Source organism: Bos mutus, chromosome 21 (assembly GCF_027580195.1).
Source record: "Bos mutus isolate GX-2022 chromosome 21, NWIPB_WYAK_1.1, whole genome shotgun sequence".
Lineage (NCBI taxonomy): Eukaryota > Metazoa > Chordata > Mammalia > Artiodactyla > Bovidae > Bos > Bos mutus.
The window spans coordinates 53,241,229-53,255,023 of NC_091637.1; the positions used below are offsets into that span (position 1 = coordinate 53,241,229).

General features: G+C 39.5%; 1 pseudogene; it reads right to left on the bottom strand.

The window, feature by feature from the left end:
• Positions 1–3,145: 3,145 nt before the first annotated feature.
• Positions 3,146–13,795, bottom strand: part of LOC138984370 (14-3-3 protein zeta/delta-like) — a 50,959-nt pseudogene continuing 40,309 nt past the window's right edge.

The following is a 13,795-nucleotide window of genomic DNA, read 5'->3' on the forward strand; positions in this document are numbered from 1 at the left end:
TATACACATTCTTAATAATTGTGCTTGGATTGTTCATAAAGATTTCATAAGATATTAAATACTTTAATTAAATACCTTAGATATTAAGCACCTTATTTAAAACAAATTAGTGCAGAGTACATCGTGAGAAACGCTGGACTGGAAGAAGCACAAGCTGTAATCAAGATTGCTGGGAGAAATATCAATAACCTCAGATATGCAGATGACACCACCCTTATGGCAGAAAGTGAAGAGGAACTCAAAAGCCTCTTGATCATGTATACCTGTGGTGGATTCATTTTGATATTTGGCAAAATTAATACAATTATGTAAAGTTTAAAAATTAAATAAAATTAAAAAAAAAGAAAGAAAGTGAAAGTGGAGAGTGAAAAAGTTGGCTTAAAGCTCAAAACTCAGAAAACGAAGATCATGGCATCTGGTCCCATCACTTCATGGGAAATAGATGGGGAAATGGTGGAAACAGTGTCAGACTTTATTTTTCTGAGCTCCAAAACACTGCAGATGGTGACTGCAGCCATGAAATTAAAAGACGCTTACTCCTTGGAAGGAAAGCTATGACCAACCTAGATAGCCTATTCAAAAGCAGAGACATTACTTTGCCAACAAAGGTTCGTCTAGTCAAGGCTATGGTTTTTCCTGTGGTCATGTATGGATGTGAGAGTTGAAGAAGGCTGAGCGCCGAAGAATTGATGCTTTTGAACTGTGGTGTTGGAGAAGACTCTTGAGAGTCCCTTGGACTGCAAGGAGATCCAACCAGTCCATTCTGAAGGAGATCAGCCCTGGGATTTCTTTGGAAGGAATGATGCTAAAGCTGAAACTCCAGTACTTTGGCCTCCTCATGCAAAGAGTTGACTCATTGGAAAAGACTCTGATGCTGGGAGGGATTGGGGGCAAGAGGAGAAGGGGACGACAGAGGATGAGATGGCTGGATGGCATCACTGACTCGATGGACATGAGTCTGAGTGAACTCCGGGAGTTGGTGATGGACAGGGAGGCCTGGCGTGCTGCGATTCATGGGGTCGCAAAGAGTCGGACATGACTAAGCGACCGATCTGATCTGATCTGATATTTAAATGGATTACCAACAAGGACATACTATACAGCATAGGAAATTCTGCCCAATGTTATGTGGCAGCCTGGATAGGAGGGGAGTTTAGGGGAAAATCAGTTCAGTTCAGTTCAGTCAGTTCAGCCTTCCTAGGGCCCACTTGACTTTGCATTCCAGGATGTCTGGCTCTAGGTGGATGATCACACCATCGTGATTATCTGGGTCATTATCTTGTTTGTATAGTTCTGTGTATTCTTGTCACCTCTTCTTAATATATTCTGCTTCTGTTAGGTCCATACCATTTCTGTCCTTTATTGTGCCCAACTTTGCATGAAATATTCCCTTGGTATCCCTAATTTTCTTGAAAAGATGTCTAGTGATTCCCATTCTATTGTTTTCCTCTATTTCTTTGCATTGATCACTGAGGAAGGCTTTCTTATCACTCCTTGCTATTCTTTGGAGCTCTGCATTCAAATGGATATATCTTTCCTTTCCCCTTTGCCTTTCTCAGCTATTGTAAGTCCTCCTCAGACAACCATTTGCCTTTTTGCATTTCTTTTTCTTGGGGATGATCTTGATTCCTGCCTCCTGTACAATGTCACAAACCTCCATCCATATTTCTTCAGGCACTCTGTCTATCTGATCTAATCCCTTGAATCTATTTCTCCCTTCCACTGTATAATCGTTAAGGGATTTGATTTAGGTCATACCTGAATGGTCTAGTGGTTTTTCTTACCTTCTTCAATATAAGCCTGAATATTGCAATAAAGAGGTCATGATCTGAGCCACAGTCAGCTCCTGGTTTTGTTTTTGCTGTATAGAGTTTCTCCATCTTTGGCTGCAAAGAATAATCAATCTGATTTTGGTATTGACCATCTAGTGATGTTACATTTTTTTATAAGAATGAAGGTTTGTTGCAACCCTTCATTCTCAGATGATGGTTAGCATTTTTAGCAATAAAGTATGTTTTAATTAAGGTATATACATTATTTTTTACGCATAATGCTATTGCATACTTAATAGACTCTACTAAGTATAGTACAAACATAACTTTTATATGCTCTGGGAAACCAAAAAATTTGTGTGACACAATACTGTCAGTTAAGTTGCTCAGTCATGTCCGACTCTTTGCGACCCCATGGATTGTAGCTTGCCAGGCTTCCCTGTCCATCACCAGCTCCCAGAGCTTGTTCAAACTCATGTCCATCCAGTCATCCATTGAGTTGGTGATTCCATTAAATCACCTCATCCTCTGTCGTCCCCTTCTCGTCCTGCCTTCAATCTTTCCCAGCATCAAGGTCTTTTCCAAGGAGTCAGTCATTCACATCACTATATGGTAATGTTCACTTTGTTGTTGTGGTCTGGAACTCAGCTGACAAAAACTCTAAGATATGCCTGTATTGTATACTTGAAAATTACTAAGAGAGTACAAGTTCTCAACACAAGAAAAAAAAAAATTAACTGTATATGGTGAGGGATGTCTACTAGATTTATTGTGGTAAATGTTTTACAATATATACACATATCAAATTGCTATGTTGTACACCTTGAAACTAATGTTTAATGTCAATTATATCTCAATTTTAAAAATCTAATTGATAATAGCCAAATGATAAAATACTTAGGAAAAAGTGATAAAAGTTCAAAACCTATCTGAAGTCAGGGATTGCTGTTTAGTCATCATAGTGACCTCTGGAGATGTTTATATACATATATATATATATATCTTTATATACAAATATCTCACTTACATGTGAAATTAAAATAAATTCATATAAACAGAGTCAGACTTGTGGTTGCTGGGGGGAGGGTAATTGAGTAAAGATAGTTAATTGGTACAAACCTCCAGTTATAAGATAAATAACATATATTTATTTTCTAACATGTTGTCTAATCTACAACATGATGACTTAATATTGTATTGTGTATTTGAAAGCTGTAAGAGAGGAAATCTTAAAAGTTCTTATCACAAGGGAAAAAAGTGTAACTATGTGAGGTGATAAATGTTTGCTCAGCTTATTGTGGTAATCATTTTGTAGCATATGCATTTTTCAAAACTTCATGTTGTACACCTTAACATAGAGTGTAATATGTCAATTATATTTCAATAAAGCTGTAGGGAAAAATAGCTCTCTTTTCAAGAGAGCAGGCTTTCTCCAGGAAGTTCAGAATTGCACAATAGAACACAGAGAATTTACAGCCCAGACCCAATACAATAGGATGTTTTTGGTTGCATTTTCTTTTTCTGACTTGAAAAGCTTCTTTGTAGGCTTGCTGTGACTGATCCATAATCCTTTCTTGTTGTCACCAGCAGTAACCTGAACCAAGTAACAGTAGTAGTCTCCTTTCACTTTCAAGTAAATGACTTCGTCTGGGCTTGTGAAACACTAGGGATGAAGGTTTTGTTGTTGTTGTTGTCATTATTCAAAAGAGACAGTAAATCACTTCCAGATATCTCAGAGCTCACTGTCGCCTTTCTCTTTGTTTTCTCAAGCCATTGGAACCTTCCCTCATTTTCTCAGCACTTGAGACAACCCTCCAAGATGATCTATGGGCTCCTGCAACATTTTCATAAGCAACTGAGAGATTAATTCAGCTTCTTGTTCAGACTTCATGAAGGCCGCCATGTCAACATATCACTCAGCTTGCTTGCCCAGTTTGACTTTTGCACCAGTATATTTTCAACAGTGACTGGAAGTTTGAGCCAGAGGTAGGTCATAGTGGATGGAGAGGGATTCTGCTATCTCCTTGCATTGGCAGTGGCAAGGCTAAAATTGTCCCTGGATCCTGCTACTCACAGATTCTATCTTCAATTTGTAGCAAAGTAAATATGAAAGCAGTAATAATTGTATTACGTCCTCATCCTTCAGTTTGTTAGGTAGGTAGTTAGAATAGGGAAAAGGAGTCCAAAATAGTGATGGCTAAAAGACAAGAAAGAGAAAAGCCCGCAAAAATAGAACAGAGGAAGGTCAAAGGAAGGTCCAAGGACTGGAGTGAGGACTCCTGACTAAGCCCAATTTGCATAGGGCAGGTCCAGGGGGAAGGAAAAAACATATAAAAAGAGGAGCCAAAGGGCTCTCTCGCTCTCTCGCTCTCTCGCTCTGTCTCTCTCGCTCTGTCTCTCTCGCTCTCTCTGGCTCTCTTGCTCTTGCTCTCTCTCTCGCTCTCGCTCTCTCTCTCTCGCTCGCTCTCTCTGTCTCTCACTCTCTCTCTCTCTGGCTCTGGGGTGCTCTTCTCTTCGCGTCTTTGGATAGATGTGCCCTCACGCCTCGAAGACAGATTTTCCTGCTGCTGCTGCTGCTGCTGCTGCTAAGTCGCTTCAGTCGCGTCCGACTCTGTGCGACCCCAGAGACAGCAGCCCACCAGGCTCCCCCGTCCCTGGGATTCTCCAGGCAAGAACACTGGAGTGGGTTGCCATTTCCTTCTCCAATGCATGAAAGTGAAAAGTCAAAGTGAAGTCGCTCAGTCGTCCGACTCTTAGCGACCCCATGGACTGCAGCCCACCAGGCTCCTCCGTCCATGGGATTTTCCAGGCAAGAGTACTGGAGTGGGGTGCCATTGCCTTCTCCAAATTTTCCTGCTATCTTCTAAATAAAATAGAGCTGTAACACTGATTTGTCTAAGAGCTATAACACGGTGCGCTATAACACAGTCTGTCCAAGACCCGAGAGCTGTGACGTGCCGAGGGGGCTTTAATGTCCATCATTCCAAATCTTTGTTGTGATGAGACAAAAACCAAGGAGCATACACTCCCCTGACAAATTCACCAGAGCAGCTTCTTTTTCCTTGTGGAAGAGAATTCCAAACTGAACCCATGAACTCTTGCAGAAATTGAACTCAGAAAATGATAAATATTTATCCCATCACCAACCTTTTCAGTAAAATTCTCTAGCCTTTTACAGAGTTTGGAAATAATTCTTAGTTATTCAGGTGACTGCCTTGGGTGTCTCTGCTTCCTTCTAAATCACTGTTACCATAAGTACAGTATTTGAATAAAAATCAGCTTTTTCTCTATCTACATTTTTCTTTTAAAAATCCTTGAAACTTCTGTAGTTACAACAGTTGTATATAATACAACAAAGGTATAATTATGTATTAACATTGTCTCTAATTAACTACATAGCTTAATTCTTAAATTTACCTATGCCAGACAAAGAATGTTGCCTGTTACATCAGTAAACAATAGATGTTACAACCATCAAGCCATTGGCCACTGCAACAGCCCCCACCATCCAAGGGGATTCAGATTGGAGAAAGGAGGATACTAGCCCTAGATAGTTCAGGTGCAAATCAAAGGAATGATTTCAATGAGTTTAGACTCTTGCATCTCTCCTGCGTCATAAACTACTAAATTCATGAACTTGAGATGCCTGGTGTTTCTTTAACAATAATCTTCCCATGTTCTGACTACCTGTTTTATTTGTTCTTTTGGCAAAACTCTTGTATATTCTGGCTCCTCCCTCACTTCTTCAGAATAGTCCCTCAGGGCTATCTGAGACTCCTTTCCTGAGCTTAAGTCCTCAGTATCTCTGCTAAATAAAACATAATTCTTAAGTTTTAGGTTGTGCACCTTTTTTTTTAGTCAACACCTAATTAATGCAAAATTTTCCAAAAAAATTGAATGTTTTTCTTAAAAGTAACTGGCACTGCGGTTTACTACCCTATGTTAGAAGAATAAGCAAAACTTAAATCTTTTCAAATATATAATTTCAACATGATAATTTAGCAAAATGTGACATAGCAATTTGAAATTAACATGTAACTTGTAGTTTTATACATTAAAAATGCACAAAATATTTAATAACTTTTTTAACCTATTCTAGTAAAGCCAACTGTGTTAATGATTAAAGTTAGATATATTAAAAAGACCAAAAAAAGCCCATTTAGCTGTCCAGAAAAGAATCATTATCACAAAACCAAATCATCAAAAATCACAATGAGACTCAAATAGAATTTACTGTATTATGCTGCAGTATTTCTCCTTAAAACAAATAAAATTGCATGTATTTTCATATAAACAGACATCACAGACTCTTCCTGTAAGTTATTAAGTTTTTGCTTTGTATCATGATGATAAGTAAGGTAAGTGAAAGTCACTCAGTCGTGTCTGACTCTTTGTGACCCCATGAACTATACAGTCCATGGAATTCTCCAGGCAGAATACTGGAGTGGGTAGCCTTTCCCTTCTCCAGTGGATCTTCCCAAATCAGGAATCAAACCAGAGTCTCCTACATTGCAGGCAGATTCTTTACCAGCTGAGCTACTAGGGGAGCCCCCAGTTTAAGCCCTGTTTAGACTATAAACTCCTGATTTCCCTTAGAGCAAGTACTTTAGAAGGCTTTCCATCATAAACTATTTATCTGTCCCTTTGAGATATAAATTTTCTCTTAGTCTTTTGCCCATTTTACAACTCAAGAATGTCTTTCTCAAGAACCTGGGAATCATTCCTTTGCAATTTAATCATCAAGAAGGACAGGGATACTAACTCCCAGTCTTTGTGGGAAGATAGAAGTCTATCTTTGATAAGCACCATTAGCAAACACAGATGGCCTAACACACTGAACAACCTCCTCTGAAGTCCTCCAATACTTTTCCATCAGCTCAGCAAAGCGCTTAACAATCCTCTGGCCTCTATTTCCCAGGTTTGGGTTAAATCTCTCTACCCTGTTGCAACAGCCTTGAATAACACCTTTCTTTCCTGTTTAACTCTGTCCAGCATAATTTTTCTTTGACATTGTCTATAGAATTTTTCACTTTATCCAAGAAATGTGTTCATTAACTGCCAACTATTTGCAAGGTCCTATCTTGGGCACTATCAAAATGAATGTTCCCCCTTAGAGGTTATATTTCAATGTAAATACAGAGGGTCTTAATCAAGACTACCATTTAGAATAAGTTTTGCTCCAGTGTTTTCAGATTCTTCTTTTTTTATTACCTTCTCTAGCTAAAATGGATGGAGAGGCCTGGTAGGCTGCAGTCCATGGGGTCGCTAGGAGTCAGATACAACTGAACGACTTCACTTTCACTTTTCACTTTCATGCATTGAAGAGGGAAATGGCAACCCACTCCAGTGTTCTTGCCTGGAGAATCCCAGGGACGGGGAGCCTGGTGGGCTGCCGTCTATAGGGCCACACAGAGTCGGATACAACTGAAGTGACTTAGCAGCAGCAGCAGCAGCTAAAATGAGTACATTTTCCCTCTTCCAGGTACTTCAGAAAAACACATGGAGTTGCAGAATGAAAAACAAAGTCCAAATCCTGTAGTGTAACTGATTTGTTTTCTTAAAAGTGTTATGGTTTTAGATTTTATATTTAGGTCTATAATTCACTTTGTATTAATATTTTATATAATGCAAATTTAAGATTAGACTTGTTTTTGGCACAGAAGTATCCAATTATTCCAGGCTACTTCTTGAAAGCGATGATCCTGTCTCCAGGTCATTGCCTTTGTGTTTTTGTCATCTATCAACTTTTCATATTTATGAGACTATTTCTAGACTCCTTAAATCAGACTTCCACTGATTTGCTTAACTTTATGCCAATATCCCAGTCTTGATGTTGTAGCTTTACAATAAACCTTGAAATCAGGTTGTATTAGCCATTCACATCTTTTCTTTATTAAGCATCTTTAAATTTGGGGGTGACATGTATTTCTTAAGGTCCCCAGAGAAAGAGGACAAAGCAAAGCTATCTAGACATGAGAAGACATTTTTGGTCTAAGCCATTTTGTGATCTAAAGGTGGTCACAACGTTTGTCCTTGAACAGGTCTCAGCAATTAATGACTCTAAGGGAACAAAAGAGTGCAGAAACATTGCCTGTTTTCAGACAAGAAAGTTGTTCTCCAGTCATTCAGCTTGGTCCCACTCTTTGCAACCCCATGGACTACAGCGCACCGGGCTTTCCTGTCTTCACTATCTCCCCGAGTTTGCTCAAACTCATGTCCATTGACTAGGGGATACCATCCAACCAACTCATCCTCTGTTGCCCCCTTCTCCTCCTGCCCTCAATCTTTTCCAGCATCAGAGTCTTTTCCAATAGTTGACTTTTCCCATCAGGTGGCCAAAGTGTTGGAGCTTCAGTTTCAGCATCAGTCCTTCCAGTGATTATTCAGGATAGATTGCCTATAGGATTGACTGGCTTGATCTCCTTGCTCTCCCACACCACAGTTCGAAAGCATCATTTCTTTGGTACTCAGTCTTTTCTTTGGTACTCAGTCCTCTTTATCATCCAACTCTCACATCTGTATGTGACTACTGGAAAAACCATAGCTTTGACTAGATGTAACTTTGTCGGTAAAAAGTAATGTCTCTGCTTTTTAATATGCTGTCTACATGTGTCATAACTTTTCTTCAAAGGAGCAAGTGTCTTTTAATTTCATTTCTGCAGTCACCATCCGCAGTGATTTTGGAGCCCAAGAAAATAAAATCTGTCACTATTTCCATTGTTTCCCCATCTATTTGCCATGAAGTGCTGGGACTGGATGCCATGAACTTCATTGTTTTGAATGCTGAGTTTTAAGGCAGCTTTTTCACTGTCCTCTTTCATCTACATCAAGAGGCTATTGGTTCCTCTTCACTTACTGCCATTAGGGTGGTATCTTCTGCATATCTGAGGTTATTGATATTTCTCCTGGCAATCTTGATTCCAGCTTGAGCTTCAGCCAGTCCAGCATTTTGCATGATGTACTCTGCATATAAGTTAAATAAGCAGGGTGATAATATATAGCCTTGGGCTTCCCTTGTGGATCAGCTGGTAAAGAATCCGCCTGTAATGTGGGATACCTGGGTTCAATCCCTGGGTTGGGAAGATCCCCTGGAGGAGGGAAATGCTACCCACTCCAGTATTCTGGCCTGTAGGATTCCATGGAATATATAGTTCATGGGGTCTCAAAGAGTCAGACATGACTGAGTGACTTTCATTTTCACTTTCTTTCACTCTGCATATAAGTTAAATAAGTAGAATGATAATAATATACAGCCTTGACATACTCCTTTCCAATTTTGAACTAGTTCATTGTTCCATGTCCGGTTCTAACTGTTGCTTCTTTTCCTGCATACAGGTTTTTCAGGAGGCAGGTAAAGTGGTCTGGTATTCCCAGCTCTAAGCATTTTCCACAGTTTGTAGTGATCCACACAGTCAAAGGCTTTAGCATAGTCAATGAAGACATTTTTCTGGAGTTCCCTTGCTTTTTCTATGATCCAACAGATGTTGGCAATTTGATCTCTGGCTCCTCTCCCTTTTCTAAATCCAGCTTGTACATCTGGAAGCTCTTTGTTCATGTACTGTTGGAGCCTGGCTAGCATGTGAAATGAGTGCAATTGTGTGATATTTTGAACATTCTTTGGCATTGCCCTTCTTTGGGGATGGAATGAAAACTGACCTTTTCTAGTCCTGTGGCCACTGCTGAGTTTTCAAATTTGCTGTCTATTGAGTGTAGCACCTTAACAGCATTATTTTTTAGGATGCAAAATAACACAGCTAGAATTCCATCACCTCCATCAGCTTTGCTCATAGTGATGCTTCCTAAAGCCCTCTTCACATCATCTTCCAGGATGTCTGGCTATAGGTGAGTGATCACACCACCATGGTTATCCTGGTCTTTAAGACCTTTTTTGTATAGTTTTTCTGTGTATTCTTGCCACCTCTTTTTAATGTCTTCTGTTTCTGATAGATACATACCATTTCTGTCTTTTTTTGTGCCCATCTTTCCATGAAGTGTTCCCTTGGTATCTCCAATTTTCTTGAAGAGATCTCTAGTCATTCCCATTCTGTTGTTTTCCTCTATTTCTTTGCACTGTTCACTTAAGAAGCCTTGTCCTATCTCTCCTTGCTATTCTTTGGAACTCTGCATTCAGATGGGTATATCTTTCCTTTTTACCTTTGCCTTTCACTTCTCTTTTTTTTCTCAGCTATTTGTTAAGTTCTCGTCGGACAAGCATTTTGCCTTTTTGCATTTCTTTTTCTTGGGGATGGTCTTAATCACCGCCTCCTGTACAATGTTATAAATCTCTGTCCTCAGTCTCCAGGCACTCTCTCAGATCTAATCCTTTGAATCTATTTGTTACTTCCACTGTATAATCAAAAAGAATTTGATTTAGGTCATACCAGAATGGCCTAGTGGCCTTCCCTACTGTCTTCAATTAAAGTCTGAATTTTGCAATAAAGAGTTCATGATTTGAGCCACACTCAGCTCCCAGTCTTGCTTTTGCTGACTGTATAGAGCTTCTCCAACTTTGGTTGCAAAGAATATAATCAATCTGATTTCAGTATTGACTATCTGGTGATGTCCACATGTAGAGTCATCTCTTGTGTTGTTGGAAGAGGGTGTTTGCTATGACCTATGCGTTCTCTTGGCGAAATTCTTTTAGCCTTTGCCCTGCTTCAATCTGTACTCCAAGGCCAACCTTGCCTGTTATTCCAGGTATCTCCTGCCTTCCTATTTTTGTATTCCAGTCCCCTATAATGAAAAGGACATCTTTTTTTCTTTCTTTCTTTTTTTTTTTTTTTTTGGAGTTAGTTCTAGAATGTCTTGTAGGTCTTCACAGAACTGTTCAACTTCAGGTTCTTCAGCATTACTGGTTGGGGCACAGACTTGGATTACTGTGATATTGAATGGTTGGCCTTGGAAATGAACAGAGATCATTTTGTCATTTTTGAGATTGCACCCAAGTACTGCATTTCAGACTCTTGTTGACTATGAGGGCTACACCATTTCTTCTAAGGGATTCTTGCCCACAGTAATAGATACATAATGACCATCTGAATTAAATTCTCCTTTTAGTTCATTTTAGTTCACTGATTCCTAAATATCTGATTTAGGACACTGATTCCTAAAATGTCTATGTTCATTCTTGCCACTTTTTGTTTGACCACTTCCAATTTACCTTGATTCATGGACCTAACATTCTAGTTTCCTATGCAATATTGTTCTTTACAGTATTGGACTTTACTTTCACCACCAGACACACCCACAACTGGGTGTTTTTTCCACATTATCTCAGCCTCTTCATTCCTTCCAGAGCTATTTCTTTGCTCTTCTCCAGTAGCATATTGGATACCTATCAACCTGGGGAGGGGTTGGGGTGGGGATGGTTCATCTTTCAATTCATCTTTTTGCCTTTCGTATTGTTCATGGGGCTTTCAAGGCAAGAATGCTGAAGTGGTTTGCAATTCCCTTCTCCAGTGGACCACATTTTGTCAGAACTCAGACACAAAAATCATCATATTGAAAGTGTTACTCACTCAGTTGTGCCTCACTCTTTGTGACCCCTACGGACTATAGCCTGCCAGGCTCCTCTGATCATGGGATTCTTGAGGCAAGAATACTTGTAAGTAAGTATTAGTCAGTCAGTCGTGCCTGACTCTTTGTGACCCCATGGACTGCAGCCCACCAGGCTCCTCTGTCCATTCCAGGCAAGGATACTGGATTGAGTTACCATTTCCTTCTCCAGGGGATCTTCCCAAGCCAGGGATCAAACCTGCATTTCCTGCACTGCAGGCAGATTCTTTACCAACTGAACTACAAGGGAAGAGTGGGTTGCTATTTTGTTCTCCAAGGTATCTTCATGCCCCAGGGATCGAAACTGGATCTCCTGCCTTGTAATTGGATTCTTTACCATCTGAGCCACCAGGGAGGCCTTAATAATGGTAAAGATAATATTAATATATCAGTTGTAAAGACTCCCAGATCTGTTTCTGGGAAAGGTTAGCCTAAAGTACTCGACCACCAAACAACTGAAACTGAAGGAAAGATGATGGGATCTCTTCTGACCCTTCTGAAATTTATGATTTCAATAAACTAAAGCTTAGACTCTGAATATGTTTTTCTTTTTTTTTATTTTGTAGGATAGTTTAATTTTTTTTAACTTTACAATATTGTATTGGTTTTCATGAATGTGTATGCTTGTGTGTGCTCAATCATGTCCAACTCTGTGATGCCATGAACTGTAGCCCACCAGGCTCCTCAGTCCATGGAATTTTCTAGTCAAGAATACCGAAGTGGGTTGCTGTGTCCTACTCCTGGGCATCATCCCAACCCAGGTTTCACACCCATGTTTCCTGCATTGGCAGATGGATTCTTTACCACTGTGCTACCTGGGAAGCCAGAATGTATGTGTACTTTTAGCTTAAAACTTCACCAACTTTGTTGTTCAGGGAGACACACTTGAGAAAGATCCCTGGTGTTCTCCTTGTTTGTTGTAAATAACAATGCCTCCCTTCTCATAATCTTTCACTAAGTTGTCTCTTGACTCAATACCCATAAAGAGGCAAACCCCGTCTTGGAATAACAGTTCCTTAGCATTACAATATGAATTTTAAAATCAGATTGACAGTTTCTACCAAAACAAATCTGCTCAGATTTTAACTGTAAATTTGTTGACAATATTGATCTTTCTGGCCATGAAAATGATATCTCTTTCCATTTATTTAGGCTTTCTTTAAGTAACATTTTATTTAATTTAATTTTCTTTAATTTCTCTAAGTAACATTATATAGTTTTAATGTATATATCTTACACATTGTCAGATTTATCTCTAAGTATTGAATAACTTTGATGCTATAAGTGGCATAGTTTTTCTTATTCCAGTGTGTGAATATTTATTGCTAGGATATCAAAATACAATTATTCTTATGAATTGACCTTGTTCCTGAAAACATATTTACTAGCTTTAATATAAAGCTGGATAGAAATAGTGACAAACATCCTTGATTTCTGTCATAGGGGAAAGCATTCCATCCTAATCACTGGGGGAAAGCTTTCCTTCTTTCATCAGGATGTATTATGTTAGCAGTAGGATTTTTGTAGATGTCTTTATCAAGTTGAAGTAAGTTTCCTTCAATTCCCAGTTAGCTGATAGCTTTATCAGCAGGCATGTTGGATTTTTATCAGTTGCATTAATTTGAATCCTTTCTTGATAAAGTCAGGAAATAAATTCACACCCACCCAACACACTTACACACACATAAGTGAACAAAATAAAAATAACTATTTTCACCGTGTAGTGTCTTTTTTTTTTCATTCCACTTAAGGCCCTAGACAGAGAAGGCAATGGCACCCCACTCCAGTACTCTTGCCTGGAAAATCCCATGGACAGAGGAGCCTGGTAGGCTGCAGTCCATGGGGTCGCTAGGAGTCGGACACGACTGAGCGACTTCACTTTCACTTTTCACTTTCATGCATTGGAGAAGGAAATGGCAACCCACTCCAGTGTTCTTGCCAGGAGAATCCCAGGGACGGGGAAGCCTGGTGGGCTGCCGTCTATGGGGTCGCACAGAGTCGGACACGACTAAAGCGACTTAGCAGCAGCAGCAGAAGGCCCTAGTACTAACTCCTGTTCCTCCGGGGTCTCTGTATCGTACTTGTCCTGTCCATTTCAATCTAATGCCACACTCTGTCACCTCACTTTTCATTTGCTCTCAGAACACGTATTAATAGGCATTCGTCACTCTGACTACTGCTGAAGCCAAGAACAAGTATCATTCCCCTTATGTCTGTCATTGCCCAGAACCACTGTTTTCTCAACCTGCCCTGTCCCTTTTGCCCCACAGCCTGACCTAAATAAGCCTAGCTAGACTGTAAAATGTTTGATAACATCAATAAAATATAATGATATTAGGAATTCTTTTACTTTTGAGAGAGAACACATAGAGTTTAGGGAAGCAGGAAGAAAGGATACTAGAAGACAACCTCAGGGGAAAAGTAATGTTTTTCAACTGAAGACAATATAATTTAGCATAACTTGTTAT